Source organism: Salvelinus fontinalis, chromosome 40 (genome assembly GCF_029448725.1).
Source record: "Salvelinus fontinalis isolate EN_2023a chromosome 40, ASM2944872v1, whole genome shotgun sequence".
Lineage (NCBI taxonomy): Eukaryota > Metazoa > Chordata > Actinopteri > Salmoniformes > Salmonidae > Salvelinus > Salvelinus fontinalis.
The window spans coordinates 4,618,368-4,636,857 of NC_074704.1; positions in this window are offsets into that span (position 1 = coordinate 4,618,368).

Consider the following 18,490-nt stretch of genomic DNA (forward strand, 5'->3'; position numbering starts at 1 on the left):
TCCTGTCTAGGTCAGTGATAGGGTAGAATATTGAATCAGAGGTGATATGGGATATGATATATGTCCTGTCTAGGTCGGTGATAGGGTAGAATATTGAATCAGAGGTGATATGGGATATGATATATGTCCTGTCTAGGTCGGTGATAGGGTAGAATATTGAATCAGAGGTGGTATGGGATATGATATATGTCCTGTCTAGGTCGGTGATAGGGTAGAATATTGAATCAGAGGTGATATGGGATATGATATATGTCCTGTCTAGGTCAGTGATAGGGTAGAATATTGAATCAGAGGTGATATGGGATATGATATATGTCCTGTCTAGGTCGGTGATAGGGTAGAATATTGAATCAGAGGTGATATGGGATATGATATATGTCCTGTCTAGGTCGGTGATAGGGTAGAATATTGAATCAGAGGTGATATGATATATGTCCTGTCTAGGTCAGTGATAGGGTAGAATATTGAATCAGAGGTGATATGATATATGTCCTGTCTAGGTCAGTGATAGGGTAGAATATTGAATCAGAGGTGATATGGGATATTATATATGTCCTGTCTAGGTCGGTGATAGGGTAGAATATTGAATCAGAGGTGATATGATATATGTCCTGTCTAGGTCAGTGATAGGGTAGAATATTGAATCAGAGGTGATATGGGATATGATATATGTCCTGTCTAGGTCAGTGATAGGGTAGAATATTGAATCAGAGGTGAAATGGGATATGATATATGTCCTGTCTAGGTCGGTGATAGGGTAGAATATTGAATCAGAGGTGGTATGGGATATGATATATGTCCTGTCTAGGTCGGTGATAGGGTAGAATATTGAATCAGAGGTGGTATGGGATATGATATATGTCCTGTCTAGGTCAGTGATAGGGTAGAATATTGAATCAGACGTGATATGGGATATGATATATGTCCTGTCTAGGTCAGTGATAGGGTAGAATATTGAATCAGAGGTGATATGGGATATGATATATGCCCTGTCTAGGTCAGTGATAGGGTAGAATATTGAATCAGAGGTGATATGGGATATGATATATGTCCTGTCTAGGTCAGTGATAGGGTAGAATATTGAATCAGAGGTGATATGGGATATGATATATGTCCTGTCTAGGTCGGTGATAGGGTAGAATATTGAATCAGAGGTGGTATGGGATATGATATATGTCCTGTCTAGGTCGGTGATAGGGTAGAATATTGAATCAGAGGTGATATGGGATATGATATATGTCCTGTCTAGGTCAGTGATAGGGTAGAATATTGAATCAGAGGTGATATGATATATGTCCTGTCTAGGTCGGTGATAGGGTAGAATATTGAATCAGAGGTGATATTATATATGTCCTGTCTAGGTCAGTGATAGGGTAGAATATTGAATCAGAGGTGATATGGGATAATATATATGTCCTGTCTAGGTCAGTGATAGGGTAGAATATTGAATCAGAGGTGATATGATATATGTCCTGTCTAGGTCAGTGATAGGGTAGAATATTGAATCAGAGGTGATATGATATATGTCCTGTCTAGGTCAGTGATAGGGTAGAATATTGAATCAGAGGTGATATGGGATATTATATATGTCCTGTCTAGGTCGGTGATAGGGTAGAATATTGAATCAGAGGTGATATGATATATGTCCTGTCTAGGTCAGTGATAGGGTAGAATATTGAATCAGAGGTGATATGGGATATGATATATGCCCTGTCTAGGTCAGTGATAGGGTAGAATATTGAATCAGAGGTGATATGGGATATGATATATGTCCTGTCTAGGTCAGTGATAGGGTAGAATATTGAATCAGAGGTGATATGGGATATGATATATGTCCTGTCTAGGTCGGTGATAGGGTAGAATATTGAATCAGAGGTGGTATGGGATATGATATATGTCCTGTCTAGGTCGGTGATAGGGTAGAATATTGAATCAGACGTGATATGGGATATGATATATGTCCTGTCTAGGTCAGTGATAGGGTAGAATATTGAATCAGAGGTGATATGATATATGTCCTGTCTAGGTCGGTGATAGGGTAGAATATTGAATCAGAGGTGATATTATATATGTCCTGTCTAGGTCAGTGATAGGGTAGAATATTGAATCAGAGGTGATATGGGATATGATATATGTCCTGTCTAGGTCAGTGATAGGGTAGAATATTGAATCAGAGGTGATATGGGATATGAAATATGCCCTGTCTAGGTCAGTGATAGGGTAGAATATTGAATCCGAGGTGATATGGGATATGATATATGTCCTGTCTAGGTCAGTGATAGGGTAGAATATTGAATCAGAGGTGATATGGGATATGATATATGTCCTGTCTAGGTCGGTGATAGGGTAGAATATTGAATCAGAGGTGATATGGGATATGATATATGCCCTGTCTAGGTCGGTGATAGGGTAGAATATTGAATCAGAGGTGATATGATATATGTCCTGTCTAGGTCGGTGATAGGGTAGAATATTGAATCAGAGGTGATATGATATATGTCCTGTCTAGGTCGGTGATAGGGTAGAATATTGAATCAGAGGTGATATGGGATATGATATATGTCCTGTCTAGGTCAGTGATAGGGTAGAATATTGAATCAGAGGTGATATGGGATATGATATATGTCCTGTCTAGGTCGGTGATAGGGTAGAATATTGAATCAGAGGTGATATGGGATATGATATATGTCCTGTCTAGGTCGGTGATAGGGTAGAATATTGAATCAGAGGTGATATGATATATGTCCTGTCTAGGTCAGTGATAGGGTAGAATATTGAATCAGAGGTGATATGATATATGTCCTGTCTAGGTCAGTGATAGGGTAGAATATTGAATCAGAGGTGATATGGGATATGATATATGTCCTGTCTAGGTCGGTGATAGGGTAGAATATTGAATCAGAGGTGATATGATATATGTCCTGTCTAGGTCAGTGATAGGGTAGAATATTGAATCAGAGGTGATATGGGATATGATATATGTCCTGTCTAGGTCGGTGATAGGGTAGAATATTGAATCAGAGGTGGTATGGGATATGATATATGTCCTGTCTAGGTCGGTGATAGGGTAGAATATTGAATCAGAGGTGATATGGGATATGATATATGTCCTGTCTAGGTCAGTGATAGGGTAGAATATTGAATCAGAGGTGATATGGGATATGATATATGTCCTGTCTAGGTCGGTGATAGGGTAGAATATTGAATCAGAGGTGATATGATATATGTCCTGTCTAGGTCAGTGATAGGGTAGAATATTGAATCAGAGGTGATATGATATATGTCCTGTCTAGGTCAGTGATAGGGTAGAATATTGAATCAGAGGTGATATGGGATATGATATATGTCCTGTCTAGGTCGGTGATAGGGTAGAATATTGAATCAGAGGTGATATGATATATGTCCTGTCTAGGTCAGTGATAGGGTAGAATATTGAATCAGAGGTGATATGGGATATGATATATGTCCTGTCTAGGTCAGTGATAGGGTAGAATATTGAATCAGAGGTGATATGGGATATGATATATGTCCTGTCTAGGTCGGTGATAGGGTAGAATATTGAATCAGAGGTGGTATGGGATATGATATATGTCCTGTCTAGGTCGGTGATAGGGTAGAATATTGAATCAGAGGTGGTATGGGATATGATATATGTCCTGTCTAGGTCAGTGATAGGGTAGAATATTGAATCAGAGGTGATATGGGATATGATATATGTCCTGTCTAGGTCGGTGATAGGGTAGAATATTGAATCAGAGGTGGTATGGGATATGATATATGTCCTGTCTAGGTCGGTGATAGGGTAGAATATTGAATCAGAGGTGGTATGGGATATGATATATGTCCTGTCTAGGTCAGTGATAGGGTAGAATATTGAATCAGACGTGATATGGGATATGATATATGTCCTGTCTAGGTCAGTGATAGGGTAGAATATTGAATCAGAGGTGATATGGGATATGATATATGCCCTGTCTAGGTCAGTGATAGGGTAGAATATTGAATCAGAGGTGATATGGGATATGATATATGTCCTGTCTAGGTCAGTGATAGGGTAGAATATTGAATCAGAGGTGATATGGGATATGATATATGTCCTGTCTAGGTCGGTGATAGGGTAGAATATTGAATCAGAGGTGGTATGGGATATGATATATGTCCTGTCTAGGTCGGTGATAGGGTAGAATATTGAATCAGAGGTGATATGGGATATGATATATGTCCTGTCTAGGTCAGTGATAGGGTAGAATATTGAATCAGAGGTGATATGATATATGTCCTGTCTAGGTCGGTGATAGGGTAGAATATTGAATCAGAGGTGATATTATATATGTCCTGTCTAGGTCAGTGATAGGGTAGAATATTGAATCAGAGGTGATATGGGATATGATATATGTCCTGTCTAGGTCAGTGATAGGGTAGAATATTGAATCAGAGGTGATATGGGATATGAATATGCCCTGTCTAGGTCAGTGATAGGGTAGAATATTGAATCAGAGGTGATATGGGATATGATATATGTCCTGTCTAGGTCAGTGATAGGGTAGAATATTGAATCAGAGGTGATATGGGATATGATATATGTCCTGTCTAGGTCGGTGATAGGGTAGAATATTGAATCAGAGGTGATATGGGATATGATATATGCCCTGTCTAGGTCGGTGATAGGGTAGAATATTGAATCAGAGGTGATGGGATATGATATATGTCCTGTCTAGGTCGGTGATAGGGTAGAATATTGAATCAGAGGTGATATGATATATGTCCTGTCTAGGTCGGTGATAGGGTAGAATATTGAATCAGAGGTGATATGGGATATGATATATGTCCTGTCTAGGTCAGTGATAGGGTAGAATATTGAATCAGAGGTGATATGGGATATGATATATGTCCTGTCTAGGTCGGTGATAGGGTAGAATATTGAATCAGAGGTGATATGGGATATGATATATGTCCTGTCTAGGTCGGTGATAGGGTAGAATATTGAATCAGAGGTGATATGATATATGTCCTGTCTAGGTCAGTGATAGGGTAGAATATTGAATCAGAGGTGATATGATATATGTCCTGTCTAGGTCAGTGATAGGGTAGAATATTGAATCAGAGGTGATATGGGATATGATATATGTCCTGTCTAGGTCGGTGATAGGGTAGAATATTGAATCAGAGGTGATATGATATATGTCCTGTCTAGGTCAGTGATAGGGTAGAATATTGAATCAGAGGTGATATGGGATATGATATATGTCCTGTCTAGGTCGGTGATAGGGTAGAATATTGAATCAGAGGTGGTATGGGATATGATATATGTCCTGTCTAGGTCGGTGATAGGGTAGAATATTGAATCAGAGGTGATATGGGATATGATATATGTCCTGTCTAGGTCAGTGATAGGGTAGAATATTGAATCAGAGGTGATATGGGATATGATATATGTCCTGTCTAGGTCGGTGATAGGGTAGAATATTGAATCAGAGGTGATATGGGATATGATATATGTCCTGTCTAGGTCGGTGATAGGGTAGAATATTGAATCAGAGGTGATATGATATATGTCCTGTCTAGGTCAGTGATAGGGTAGAATATTGAATCAGAGGTGATATGATATATGTCCTGTCTAGGTCAGTGATAGGGTAGAATATTGAATCAGAGGTGATATGGGATATTATATATGTCCTGTCTAGGTCGGTGATAGGGTAGAATATTGAATCAGAGGTGATATGATATATGTCCTGTCTAGGTCAGTGATAGGGTAGAATATTGAATCAGAGGTGATATGGGATATGATATATGTCCTGTCTAGGTCAGTGATAGGGTAGAATATTGAATCAGAGGTGATATGGGATATGATATATGTCCTGTCTAGGTCGGTGATAGGGTAGAATATTGAATCAGAGGTGGTATGGGATATGATATATGTCCTGTCTAGGTCGGTGATAGGGTAGAATATTGAATCAGAGGTGGTATGGGATATGATATATGTCCTGTCTAGGTCAGTGATAGGGTAGAATATTGAATCAGAGGTGATATGGGATATGATATATGCCCTGTCTAGGTCAGTGATAGGGTAGAATATTGAATCAGAGGTGATATGGGATATGATATATGTCCTGTCTAGGTCAGTGATAGGGTAGAATATTGAATCAGAGGTGATATGGGATATGATATATGTCCTGTCTAGGTCGGTGATAGGGTAGAATATTGAATCAGAGGTGGTATGGGATATGATATATGTCCTGTCTAGGTCGGTGATAGGGTAGAATATTGAATCAGAGGTGATATGGGATATGATATATGTCCTGTCTAGGTCGGTGATAGGGTAGAATATTGAATCAGAGGTGATATGGGATATGATATATGTCCTGTCTAGGTCGGTGATAGGGTAGAATATTGAATCAGAGGTGATATGTGATATGATATATGTCCTGTCTAGGTCGGTGATAGGGTAGAATATTGAATCAGAGGTGATATGATATATGTCCTGTCTAGGTCGGTGATAGGGTAGAATATTGAATCAGAGGTGATATGGGATATGATATATGCCCTGTCTAGGTCGGTGATAGGGTAGAATATTGAATCAGAGGTGATATGATATATGTCCTGTCTAGGTCGGTGATAGGGTAGAATATTGAATCAGAGGTGATATGGGATATGATATATGCCCTGTCTAGGTCGGTGATAGGGTAGAATATTGAATCAGAGGTGATATGATATATGTCCTGTCTAGGTCGGTGATAGGGTAGAATATTGAATCAGAGGTGATATGAGATATGATATATGTCCTGTCTAGGTCAGTGATAGGGTAGAATATTGAATCAGAGGTGATATGGGATATGATATATGTCCTGTCTAGGTCGGTGATAGGGTAGAATATTGAATCAGAGGTGATATGGGATATGATATATGTCCTGTCTAGGTCGGTGATAGGGTAGAATATTGAATCAGAGGTGGTATGGGATATGATATATGTCCTGTCTAGGTCGGTGATAGGGTAGAATATTGAATCAGAGGTGATATGGGATATGATATATGTCCTGTCTAGGTCAGTGATAGGGTAGAATATTGAATCAGAGGTGATATGGGATATGATATATGTCCTGTCTAGGTCGGTGATAGGGTAGAATATTGAATCAGAGGTGATATGGGATATGATATATGTCCTGTCTAGGTCGGTGATAGGGTAGAATATTGAATCAGAGGTGATATGATATATGTCCTGTCTAGGTCAGTGATAGGGTAGAATATTGAATCAGAGGTGATATGATATATGTCCTGTCTAGGTCAGTGATAGGGTAGAATATTGAATCAGAGGTGATATGGGATATTATATATGTCCTGTCTAGGTCGGTGATAGGGTAGAATATTGAATCAGAGGTGATATGATATATGTCCTGTCTAGGTCAGTGATAGGGTAGAATATTGAATCAGAGGTGATATGGGATATGATATATGTCCTGTCTAGGTCAGTGATAGGGTAGAATATTGAATCAGAGGTGATATGGGATATGATATATGTCCTGTCTAGGTCGGTGATAGGGTAGAATATTGAATCAGAGGTGGTATGGGATATGATATATGTCCTGTCTAGGTCGGTGATAGGGTAGAATATTGAATCAGAGGTGGTATGGGATATGATATATGTCCTGTCTAGGTCAGTGATAGGGTAGAATATTGAATCAGACGTGATATGGGATATGATATATGTCCTGTCTAGGTCAGTGATAGGGTAGAATATTGAATCAGAGGTGATATGGGATATGATATATGTCCTGTCTAGGTCAGTGATAGGGTAGAATATTGAATCAGAGGTGATATGGGATATGATATATGTCCTGTCTAGGTCGGTGATAGGGTAGAATATTGAATCAGAGGTGATATGGGATATGATATATGTCCTGTCTAGGTCGGTGATAGGGTAGAATATTGAATCAGAGGTGATATGATATATGTCCTGTCTAGGTCAGTGATAGGGTAGAATATTGAATCAGAGGTGATATGATATATGTCCTGTCTAGGTCAGTGATAGGGTAGAATATTGAATCAGAGGTGATATGGGATATGATATATGTCCTGTCTAGGTCGGTGATAGGGTAGAATATTGAATCAGAGGTGATATGATATATGTCCTGTCTAGGTCAGTGATAGGGTAGAATATTGAATCAGAGGTGATATGGGATATGATATATGTCCTGTCTAGGTCGGTGATAGGGTAGAATATTGAATCAGAGGTGGTATGGGATATGATATATGTCCTGTCTAGGTCGGTGATAGGGTAGAATATTGAATCAGAGGTGATATGGGATATGATATATGTCCTGTCTAGGTCAGTGATAGGGTAGAATATTGAATCAGAGGTGATATGGGATATGATATATGTCCTGTCTAGGTCGGTGATAGGGTAGAATATTGAATCAGAGGTGATATGGGATATGATATATGTCCTGTCTAGGTCGGTGATAGGGTAGAATATTGAATCAGAGGTGATATGATATATGTCCTGTCTAGGTCAGTGATAGGGTAGAATATTGAATCAGAGGTGATATGATATATGTCCTGTCTAGGTCAGTGATAGGGTAGAATATTGAATCAGAGGTGATATGGGATATTATATATGTCCTGTCTAGGTCGGTGATAGGGTAGAATATTGAATCAGAGGTGATATGATATATGTCCTGTCTAGGTCAGTGATAGGGTAGAATATTGAATCAGAGGTGATATGGGATATGATATATGTCCTGTCTAGGTCAGTGATAGGGTAGAATATTGAATCAGAGGTGATATGGGATATGATATATGTCCTGTCTAGGTCGGTGATAGGGTAGAATATTGAATCAGAGGTGGTATGGGATATGATATATGTCCTGTCTAGGTCGGTGATAGGGTAGAATATTGAATCAGAGGTGGTATGGGATATGATATATGTCCTGTCTAGGTCAGTGATAGGGTAGAATATTGAATCAGACGTGATATGGGATATGATATATGTCCTGTCTAGGTCAGTGATAGGGTAGAATATTGAATCAGAGGTGATATGGGATATGATATATGCCCTGTCTAGGTCAGTGATAGGGTAGAATATTGAATCAGAGGTGATATGGGATATGATATATGTCCTGTCTAGGTCAGTGATAGGGTAGAATATTGAATCAGAGGTGATATGGGATATGATATATGTCCTGTCTAGGTCGGTGATAGGGTAGAATATTGAATCAGAGGTGGTATGGGATATGATATATGTCCTGTCTAGGTCGGTGATAGGGTAGAATATTGAATCAGAGGTGATATGGGATATGATATATGTCCTGTCTAGGTCGGTGATAGGGTAGAATATTGAATCAGAGGTGATATGGGATATGATATATGTCCTGTCTAGGTCGGTGATAGGGTAGAATATTGAATCAGAGGTGATATGTGATATGATATATGTCCTGTCTAGGTCGGTGATAGGGTAGAATATTGAATCAGAGGTGATATGATATATGTCCTGTCTAGGTCGGTGATAGGGTAGAATATTGAATCAGAGGTGATATGGGATATGATATATGCCCTGTCTAGGTCGGTGATAGGGTAGAATATTGAATCAGAGGTGATATGATATATGTCCTGTCTAGGTCGGTGATAGGGTAGAATATTGAATCAGAGGTGATATGGGATATGATATATGTCCTGTCTAGGTCAGTGATAGGGTAGAATATTGAATCAGAGGTGATATGGGATATGATATATGTCCTGTCTAGGTCGGTGATAGGGTAGAATATTGAATCAGAGGTGATATGGGATATGATATATGTCCTGTCTAGGTCGGTGATAGGGTAGAATATTGAATCAGAGGTGGTATGGGATATGATATATGTCCTGTCTAGGTCGGTGATAGGGTAGAATATTGAATCAGAGGTGATATGGGATATGATATATGTCCTGTCTAGGTCAGTGATAGGGTAGAATATTGAATCAGAGGTGATATGGGATATGATATATGTCCTGTCTAGGTCGGTGATAGGGTAGAATATTGAATCAGAGGTGATATGGGATATGATATATGTCCTGTCTAGGTCGGTGATAGGGTAGAATATTGAATCAGAGGTGATATGATATATGTCCTGTCTAGGTCAGTGATAGGGTAGAATATTGAATCAGAGGTGATATGATATATGTCCTGTCTAGGTCAGTGATAGGGTAGAATATTGAATCAGAGGTGATATGGGATATGATATATGTCCTGTCTAGGTCGGTGATAGGGTAGAATATTGAATCAGAGGTGATATGATATATGTCCTGTCTAGGTCAGTGATAGGGTAGAATATTGAATCAGAGGTGATATGGGATATGATATATGTCCTGTCTAGGTCAGTGATAGGGTAGAATATTGAATCAGAGGTGATATGGGATATGATATATGTCCTGTCTAGGTCGGTGATAGGGTAGAATATTGAATCAGAGGTGGTATGGGATATGATATATGTCCTGTCTAGGTCGGTGATAGGGTAGAATATTGAATCAGAGGTGTATGGGATATGATATATGTCCTGTCTAGGTCAGTGATAGGGTAGAATATTGAATCAGAGGTGATATGGGATATGATATATGTCCTGTCTAGGTCGGTGATAGGGTAGAATATTGAATCAGAGGTGATATGATATATGTCCTGTCTAGGTCAGTGATAGGGTAGAATATTGAATCAGAGGTGATATGGGATATGATATATGTCCTGTCTAGGTCAGTGATAGGGTAGAATATTGAATCAGAGGTGATATGGGATATGATATATGTCCTGTCTAGGTCGGTGATAGGGTAGAATATTGAATCAGAGGTGGTATGGGATATGATATATGTCCTGTCTAGGTCAGTGATAGGGTAGAATATTGAATCAGACGTGATATGGGATATGATATATGTCCTGTCTAGGTCAGTGATAGGGTAGAATATTGAATCAGAGGTGATATGGGATATGATATATGCCCTGTCTAGGTCAGTGATAGGGTAGAATATTGAATCAGAGGTGATATGGGATATGATATATGTCCTGTCTAGGTCGGTGATAGGGTAGAATATTGAATCAGAGGTGATATGGGATATGATATATGTCCTGTCTAGGTCGGTGATAGGGTAGAATATTGAATCAGAGGTGATATGGGATATGATATATGTCCTGTCTAGGTCAGTGATAGGGTAGAATATTGAATCAGAGGTGATATGGGATATGATATATGTCCTGTCTAGGTCGGTGATAGGGTAGAATATTGAATCAGAGGTGATATGGGATATGATATATGTCCTGTCTAGGTCGGTGATAGGGTAGAATATTGAATCAGAGGTGATATGGGATATGATATATGTCCTGTCTAGGTCAGTGATAGGGTAGAATATTGAATCAGAGGTGATATGGGATATGATATATGTCCTGTCTAGGTCGGTGATAGGGTAGAATATTGAATCAGAGGTGATATGATATATGTCCTGTCTAGGTCGGTGATAGGGTAGAATATTGAATCAGAGGTGATATGATATATGTCCTGTCTAGGTCAGTGATAGGGTAGAATATTGAATCAGAGGTGATATGGGATATGATATATGTCCTGTCTAGGTCGGTGATAGGGTAGAATATTGAATCAGAGGTGATATGGGATATGATATATGTCCTGTCTAGGTCGGTGATAGGGTAGAATATTGAATCAGAGGTGATATGATATATGTCCTGTCTAGGTCGGTGATAGGGTAGAATATTGAATCAGAGGTGATATGAGATATGATATATGTCCTGTCTAGGTCAGTGATAGGGTAGAATATTGAATCAGAGGTGATATGGGATATGATATATGTCCTGTCTAGGTCGGTGATAGGGTAGAATATTGAATCAGAGGTGATATGGGATATGATATATGTCCTGTCTAGGTCGGTGATAGGGTAGAATATTGAATCAGAGGTGGTATGGGATATGATATATGTCCTGTCTAGGTCGGTGATAGGGTAGAATATTGAATCAGAGGTGATATGGGATATGATATATGTCCTGTCTAGGTCAGTGATAGGGTAGAATATTGAATCAGAGGTGATATGGGATATGATATATGTCCTGTCTAGGTCGGTGATAGGGTAGAATATTGAATCAGAGGTGATATGGGATATGATATATGTCCTGTCTAGGTCGGTGATAGGGTAGAATATTGAATCAGAGGTGATATGATATATGTCCTGTCTAGGTCAGTGATAGGGTAGAATATTGAATCAGAGGTGATATGATATATGTCCTGTCTAGGTCAGTGATAGGGTAGAATATTGAATCAGAGGTGATATGGGATATTATATATGTCCTGTCTAGGTCGGTGATAGGGTAGAATATTGAATCAGAGGTGATATGATATATGTCCTGTCTAGGTCAGTGATAGGGTAGAATATTGAATCAGAGGTGATATGGGATATGATATATGTCCTGTCTAGGTCAGTGATAGGGTAGAATATTGAATCAGAGGTGATATGGGATATGATATATGTCCTGTCTAGGTCGGTGATAGGGTAGAATATTGAATCAGAGGTGGTATGGGATATGATATATGTCCTGTCTAGGTCGGTGATAGGGTAGAATATTGAATCAGAGGTGTATGGGATATGATATATGTCCTGTCTAGGTCAGTGATAGGGTAGAATATTGAATCAGAGGTGATATGGGATATGATATATGTCCTGTCTAGGTCGGTGATAGGGTAGAATATTGAATCAGAGGTGATATGATATATGTCCTGTCTAGGTCAGTGATAGGGTAGAATATTGAATCAGAGGTGATATGGGATATGATATATGTCCTGTCTAGGTCAGTGATAGGGTAGAATATTGAATCAGAGGTGATATGGGATATGATATATGTCCTGTCTAGGTCGGTGATAGGGTAGAATATTGAATCAGAGGTGGTATGGGATATGATATATGTCCTGTCTAGGTCAGTGATAGGGTAGAATATTGAATCAGACGTGATATGGGATATGATATATGTCCTGTCTAGGTCAGTGATAGGGTAGAATATTGAATCAGAGGTGATATGGGATATGATATATGCCCTGTCTAGGTCAGTGATAGGGTAGAATATTGAATCAGAGGTGATATGGGATATGATATATGTCCTGTCTAGGTCGGTGATAGGGTAGAATATTGAATCAGAGGTGATATGGGATATGATATATGTCCTGTCTAGGTCAGTGATAGGGTAGAATATTGAATCAGAGGTGATATGGGATATGATATATGTCCTGTCTAGGTCGGTGATAGGGTAGAATATTGAATCAGAGGTGATATGGGATATGATATATGTCCTGTCTAGGTCGGTGATAGGGTAGAATATTGAATCAGAGGTGATATGATATATGTCCTGTCTAGGTCAGTGATAGGGTAGAATATTGAATCAGAGGTGATATGATATATGTCCTGTCTAGGTCAGTGATAGGGTAGAATATTGAATCAGAGGTGATATGGGATATTATATATGTCCTGTCTAGGTCGGTGATAGGGTAGAATATTGAATCAGAGGTGATATGATATATGTCCTGTCTAGGTCAGTGATAGGGTAGAATATTGAATCAGAGGTGATATGGGATATGATATATGTCCTGTCTAGGTCAGTGATAGGGTAGAATATTGAATCAGAGGTGATATGGGATATGATATATGTCCTGTCTAGGTCGGTGATAGGGTAGAATATTGAATCAGAGGTGGTATGGGATATGATATATGTCCTGTCTAGGTCGGTGATAGGGTAGAATATTGAATCAGAGGTGGTATGGGATATGATATATGTCCTGTCTAGGTCAGTGATAGGGTAGAATATTGAATCAGACGTGATATGGGATATGATATATGTCCTGTCTAGGTCAGTGATAGGGTAGAATATTGAATCAGAGGTGATATGGGATATGATATATGTCCTGTCTAGGTCAGTGATAGGGTAGAATATTGAATCAGAGGTGATATGGGATATGATATATGTCCTGTCTAGGTCAGTGATAGGGTAGAATATTGAATCAGAGGTGATATGGGATATGATATATGTCCTGTCTAGGTCGGTGATAGGGTAGAATATTGAATCAGAGGTGATATGATATATGTCCTGTCTAGGTCAGTGATAGGGTAGAATATTGAATCAGAGGTGATATGATATATGTCCTGTCTAGGTCAGTGATAGGGTAGAATATTGAATCAGAGGTGATATGGGATATGATATATGTCCTGTCTAGGTCGGTGATAGGGTAGAATATTGAATCAGAGGTGATATGATATATGTCCTGTCTAGGTCAGTGATAGGGTAGAATATTGAATCAGAGGTGATATGGGATATGATATATGTCCTGTCTAGGTCGGTGATAGGGTAGAATATTGAATCAGAGGTGGTATGGGATATGATATATGTCCTGTCTAGGTCGGTGATAGGGTAGAATATTGAATCAGAGGTGATATGGGATATGATATATGTCCTGTCTAGGTCAGTGATAGGGTAGAATATTGAATCAGAGGTGATATGGGATATGATATATGTCCTGTCTAGGTCGGTGATAGGGTAGAATATTGAATCAGAGGTGATATGGGATATGATATATGTCCTGTCTAGGTCGGTGATAGGGTAGAATATTGAATCAGAGGTGATATGATATATGTCCTGTCTAGGTCAGTGATAGGGTAGAATATTGAATCAGAGGTGATATGATATATGTCCTGTCTAGGTCAGTGATAGGGTAGAATATTGAATCAGAGGTGATATGGGATATTATATATGTCCTGTCTAGGTCGGTGATAGGGTAGAATATTGAATCAGAGGTGATATGATATATGTCCTGTCTAGGTCAGTGATAGGGTAGAATATTGAATCAGAGGTGATATGGGATATGATATATGTCCTGTCTAGGTCAGTGATAGGGTAGAATATTGAATCAGAGGTGATATGGGATATGATATATGTCCTGTCTAGGTCGGTGATAGGGTAGAATATTGAATCAGAGGTGGTATGGGATATGATATATGTCCTGTCTAGGTCGGTGATAGGGTAGAATATTGAATCAGAGGTGGTATGGGATATGATATATGTCCTGTCTAGGTCAGTGATAGGGTAGAATATTGAATCAGACGTGATATGGGATATGATATATGTCCTGTCTAGGTCAGTGATAGGGTAGAATATTGAATCAGAGGTGATATGGGATATGATATATGTCCTGTCTAGGTCGGTGATAGGGTAGAATATTGAATCAGAGGTGGTATGGGATATGATATATGTCCTGTCTAGGTCGGTGATAGGGTAGAATATTGAATCAGAGGTGATATGGGATATGATATATGTCCTGTCTAGGTCGGTGATAGGGTAGAATATTGAATCAGAGGTGATATGGGATATGATATATGTCCTGTCTAGGTCGGTGATAGGGTAGAATATTGAATCAGAGGTGATATGTGATATGATATATGTCCTGTCTAGGTCGGTGATAGGGTAGAATATTGAATCAGAGGTGATATGATATATGTCCTGTCTAGGTCGGTGATAGGGTAGAATATTGAATCAGAGGTGATATGGGATATGATATATGCCCTGTCTAGGTCGGTGATAGGGTAGAATATTGAATCAGAGGTGATATGATATATGTCCTGTCTAGGTCGGTGATAGGGTAGAATATTGAATCAGAGGTGATATGGGATATGATATATGCCCTGTCTAGGTCGGTGATAGGGTAGAATATTGAATCAGAGGTGATATGATATATGTCCTGTCTAGGTCGGTGATAGGGTAGAATATTGAATCAGAGGTGATATGAGATATGATATATGTCCTGTCTAGGTCAGTGATAGGGTAGAATATTGAATCAGAGGTGATATGGGATATGATATATGTCCTGTCTAGGTCGGTGATAGGGTAGAATATTGAATCAGAGGTGATATGGGATATGATATATGTCCTGTCTAGGTCGGTGATAGGGTAGAATATTGAATCAGAGGTGATATGGGATATGATATATGTCCTGTCTAGGTCGGTGATAGGGTAGAATATTGAATCAGAGGTGATATGGGATATGATATATGTCCTGTCTAGGTCAGTGATAGGGTAGAATATTGAATCAGAGGTGATATGGGATATGATATATGTCCTGTCTAGGTCGGTGATAGGGTAGAATATTGAATCAGAGGTGATATGGGATATGATATATGTCCTGTCTAGGTCGGTGATAGGGTAGAATATTGAATCAGAGGTGATATGATATATGTCCTGTCTAGGTCAGTGATAGGGTAGAATATTGAATCAGAGGTGATATGATATATGTCCTGTCTAGGTCAGTGATAGGGTAGAATATTGAATCAGAGGTGATATGGGATATTATATATGTCCTGTCTAGGTCGGTGATAGGGTAGAATATTGAATCAGAGGTGATATGATATATGTCCTGTCTAGGTCAGTGATAGGGTAGAATATTGAATCAGAGGTGATATGGGATATGATATATGTCCTGTCTAGGTCAGTGATAGGGTAGAATATTGAATCAGAGGTGATATGGGATATGATATATGTCCTGTCTAGGTCGGTGATAGGGTAGAATATTGAATCAGAGGTGGTATGGGATATGATATATGTCCTGTCTAGGTCGGTGATAGGGTAGAATATTGAATCAGAGGTGGTATGGGATATGATATATGTCCTGTCTAGGTCAGTGATAGGGTAGAATATTGAATCAGACGTGATATGGGATATGATATATGTCCTGTCTAGGTCGGTGATAGGGTAGAATATTGAATCAGAGGTGATATGTGATATGATGTATGACCTGTCTAGGTCGGTGATAGGGTAGAATATTGAATCAGAGGTGATATGATATATGTCCTGTCTAGGTCGGTGATAGGGTAGAATATTGAATCAGAGGTGATATGGGATATGATATATGCCCTGTCTAGGTCGGTGATAGGGTAGAATATTGAATCAGAGGTGATATGATATATGTCCTGTCTAGGTCGGTGATAGGGTAGAATATTGAATCAGAGGTGATATGGGATATGATATATGCCCTGTCTAGGTCGGAGATAGGGTAGAATATTGAATCAGAGGTGATATGATATAAGTCCTGTCTAGGTCGGTGATAGGGTAGAATATTGAATCAGAGGTGATATGAGATATGATATATGTCCTGTCTAGGTCAGTGATAGGGTAGAATATTGAATCAGAGGTGATATGGGATATGATATATGTCCTGTCTAGGTCGGTGATAGGGTAGAATATTGAATCAGAGGTGATATGGGATATGATATATGTCCTGTCTAGGTCGGTGATAGGGTAGAATATTGAATCAGAGGTGGTATGGGATATGATATATGTCCTGTCTAGGTCGGTGATAGGGTAGAATATTGAATCAGAGGTGATATGGGATATGATATATGTCCTGTCTAGGTCAGTGATAGGGTAGAATATTGAATCAGAGGTGATATGGGATATGATATATGTCCTGTCTAGGTCGGTGATAGGGTAGAATATTGAATCAGAGGTGATATGGGATATGATATATGTCCTGTCTAGGTCGGTGATAGGGTAGAATATTGAATCAGAGGTGATATGTGATATGATATATGTCCTGTCTAGGTCGGTGATAGGGTAGAATATTGAATCAGAGGTGATATGATATATGTCCTGTCTAGGTCGGTGATAGGGTAGAATATTGAATCAGAGGTGATATGGGATATGATATATGCCCTGTCTAGGTCGGTGATAGGGTAGAATATTGAATCAGAGGTGATATGATATATGTCCTGTCTAGGTCGGTGATAGGGTAGAATATTGAATCAGAGGTGATATGGGATATGATATATGCCCTGTCTAGGTCGGTGATAGGGTAGAATATTGAATCAGAGGTGATATGATATATGTCCTGTCTAGGTCGGTGATAGGGTAGAATATTGAATCGGAGGTGATATGGGATATGATATATGTCCTGTCTAGGTCGGGTAGAATATTGAATCATAGGTGATATGGGATATGATATATGTCCTGTCTAGGTCAGTGATAGTGTAGAATATTGAATCAGAGGTGATATCGGATATGATATATGTCCTGTCTAGGTCGGTGATAGGGTAGAATATTGAATCAGAGGTGATATGGGATATGATATATGTCCTGTCTAGGTCAGTGATAGGGTAGAATATTGAATCAGAGGTGATATGGGATATGATATATGTCCTGTCTAGGTCGGTGATAGGGTAGAATATTGAATCAGAGGTGATATGTGATATGATATATGTCCTGTCTAGGTCGGTGATAGGGTAGAATATTGAATCAGAGGTGATATGATATATGTCCTGTCTAGGTCGGTGATAGGGTAGAATATTGAATCAGAGGTGATATGGGATATGATATATGCCCTGTCTAGGTCGGTGATAGGGTAGAATATTGAATCAGAGGTGATATGGGATATGATATATGTCCTGTCTAGGTCAGTGATAGGGTAGAATATTGAATCAGAGGTGATATGATATATGT